This window comes from Limulus polyphemus, unplaced genomic scaffold (genome assembly GCF_000517525.1).
Source record: "Limulus polyphemus unplaced genomic scaffold, Limulus_polyphemus-2.1.2 Scaffold3382, whole genome shotgun sequence".
Taxonomy (NCBI): domain Eukaryota; kingdom Metazoa; phylum Arthropoda; class Merostomata; order Xiphosura; family Limulidae; genus Limulus; species Limulus polyphemus.
The window spans coordinates 31,323-34,723 of NW_013668992.1; positions in this window are offsets into that span (position 1 = coordinate 31,323).

The window sequence follows — 3,401 nt, forward strand, 5'->3', positions numbered from 1 at the left end:
TTTAATATATAAGTCCGGCAAATAAAGCGGTGATAATAATAGCAGATTGAAGACAGATATAGAGACAGACGATTGAGTCAAGTGAGCGGTAGTGACCGTAAGTAAAGTGCGTGAATCGTTGTTAATTATAGCGTGTGTTTAAGTTAAAGTGACTGTGGAAATTCTGTGTATTGCAAAGTTGTATTGAGAAAGAATAAACTAGTTTTATTTAAGAAAGGACTTGTATCGCTGAAGTTCCTCGGGGAGAATTTATACCGGGATATTAACAAACGCCCAGATACGTAACAGTATTATTTTGGAGAAAATAAAATAGAACTTCGACTGTGAAGACGGCAACCACGGAATCAAGGACTGAGAGTGTAGTGTTACTTGAGATGATGAAATTATTAAGACAAGATTTAGCGAAAAGAGAAAATGAAAAGAAGACCAGGAAGAGTGGGACAGAAAATCAAAAGAAAGAAAGGATTATAAGAAGATCTAAAAAAAAAGTGAAGAAAGAGCGATACAGAAAATGAAATAAAACAAAGAATAAATTTCCTTTTTCAATATCATTCACCCCCTCCCCAAAAAAGAGTTCATGTAGCGCAGTGGATAATCCAAAGGTCCCGGGTTTGATCCCCGGCAGGGATACGTTAGGGATATTGTAGCATCATTTTTGGCTCTCCCAGTGGCACAGCGGTATGTCTGCAAACTTGCAATGCTAGAAAATGGGTTTCAGTACCCGTGGTGGGCAGATCGTAGATAGCCCATTGTGTAGCTTTGTGCTTAACTTCAAACAAACAAACCATGACGAATTAAAACAAAAAATAACGCTAACTGAATACAAGTTCATTGAAACCATTCGAGATGTACAAAGATAACAGCAACAAGTTTGAAGCTGTACAGAAAGATACCAATGAAGTAAAGAAAGGCTGTGGTGATATGATTTATGGAGTAAAGAGAGACATAAATTACAGAGAAAAGAACATGACAGAATATAGCATCTGGAAAGCGAATTATTAAATGTAAAAATTAAACCAACCACACCTTTTTCTGTATCAGCTCAGGAGTTCCAGTGTGGAATGCCATAGGCTATAACATATGGAATAGGAGAATTTATTTGGTCTACACCTATCATCACTACTGCTGTGCAACCTGTTACTGATGGACCTTCTTCGACTACTCCAGTCATAACACTACCAATTCAATTTCCACGATTTAGCTGTCCATTTCAGCATCAGTCAATCAAGAAATCAATAAACTATGATGCGGAAGGCACTATGGAGATCATACCAAGCTCAGTTTGAAATAATTTCCAGAATGAACTGTGGAATAGTAAACAACAACCCATCCACCTTGCTGCCCATTTAAAAAAGAACAATATTGACAACATTAAGTCCCTTCCAGCTAAGAGCTGTAACAACTATCAAGCATTGATAGCTTCCTTATCCAAAAGGTTCAGTGTGTCACATCAGAAAGAAGTATCCAGAGCAAAGTACTGGAACAGAGTATGGAGGAAAGAAGAGATATTAGCTGAACTTGTTGAATATTTGGAAAGGGTTGCCCAATTATTGATGCCATACATTCCTTTATTTAAGAAAGACTTAAATCAATAAATGATAAAACAAAAAGTTGCTATGATATTAATGCTGATAAGACTGAATTCCATTGAGGTGACATGGTATGGCTGTATAATCCTCATCTCAAGAAAGGACGAACTCCAAAATTAAGTAGATGGTTGGAGAGACTGTATGTTATACTATTAATGATGTGATTTACAGAATACAAAAATATAGGCGATCCAAGACAAAGATGTGTAAAAATGATCTTTGAAAGTATATTAGTGAGAGAATGGTCAACTGGGTAACTTTAGAAAACAATTTGTCAGCAGAAAGGGACAAGATGATATCACATCTATATACTATGGGTTTCAGAAGAGACAACCACCAAAAAGACTTGATGAATGGACAGTTTAGTGTAGTGTTTTTTAATTTTGTATTAGGATTGTTCAAGGAATTTCACAATCCAAGAAGGGAGAAGTATTACAAGCTATATTCTAATGTTGTTATTTGTTTGTTAGTAGAAGGAACATTATGACATTAAATTAGGCCTAGAAAGTTTTAAAAATTTACATAAAGTTTTTGCTACATGCAAGGGTAGATTATAAATATGAGATCAGCAAAGCACCAGGGAGATAGTTGAGGTATAGTTAAGAATACAGTTAGAGTTGTTTTCCAGCGAGTAGCGAGAATCAGTCTGTTTACGATAATTTTTTTTATGTTAGTGTGTATTCATAAACGTGGTATAAAAGTTACCCTAATGTTCAAGCATGTAAAAAATGTGAAGAGAGAAATAAACTAATTTGCTATCGTTTACATTGACTGAACTTTGTGTTATTTTCATTAGATACTTGAAAGGTTTCACCTAACAAAAGAACAAAGTTATAAAGATACAATTGAAATACCATAAAAACATTGCTTAAGTTTCTGATACAGTTTAATTATCTTTTAGACAGTTAAACATGTTTTTTATTTCGTTATTGATATTATCTATTCATATAGGAAAGTAAATTATCAAACTACAACTATTAACTATCTAATCAAAAATACCTTAGGTGTGAAAAAAGGTGCGGCCAAAAAGGATTCAGTGTGTAACATAAAGAAATGAAATCAACATTGGTAGATAAACTGGTAACTACACTTATAGAATTGATAAGAATTTTACAGCAAATATTCCTTCATTAGCTAGCCAGGTCGCATTTTTGTTCAACTTTGGGCATGATGGTGGGTTAAATAATATTACTACAGCGGAAGTCACGTGACCCTAGTAACACGTCATGAGATTCTAGAAAGATCATGTCTGTTCGTGGCAACTCTAGTCTTCTCTATGCGCCCTTTTTTTGTATGTATAAGCCGACAAAAGAAGTGACGGGATGAATAATTGCAGATTGAAGAGATAGAGACAGATAATCGAGTCAAGTCGTAAGAAAATGCGTGAATCGTTCGTTGTGAATTATAGCGTGTGTTTAAGTTAAACTGATTGTGGAAATTAAGTGTATTGCAAAGTTGTATTCACAAAGAATAAACTAGTTTTATTTAAGAAAGGTATCGCTAAAGTTTCATCCGAAAGAAATTATACCGGAAATTAACAAACGACCAGAGACGTAAGAAATTGGTGTCAGAGAGGGGGAAGGAAAATAAAAATAAAAAAAGAAGAAGAAGATGGAAACGAGAGGTGGTAAATCAAACTACAGCTTAGCGGATTTGACAGCAGCAATACAAGAACAGCAAAAGAAACAAGAATAACGAGAAAAGAAACAAGAGAGACAACAGCAGTTGCAAGCAAACCTGCAACAGTGGCAGCTCGAACAGCAAAATAAACAAAAAGAGAGATTACAGCAGTTGTTGGAGGAAAAAGAAAAG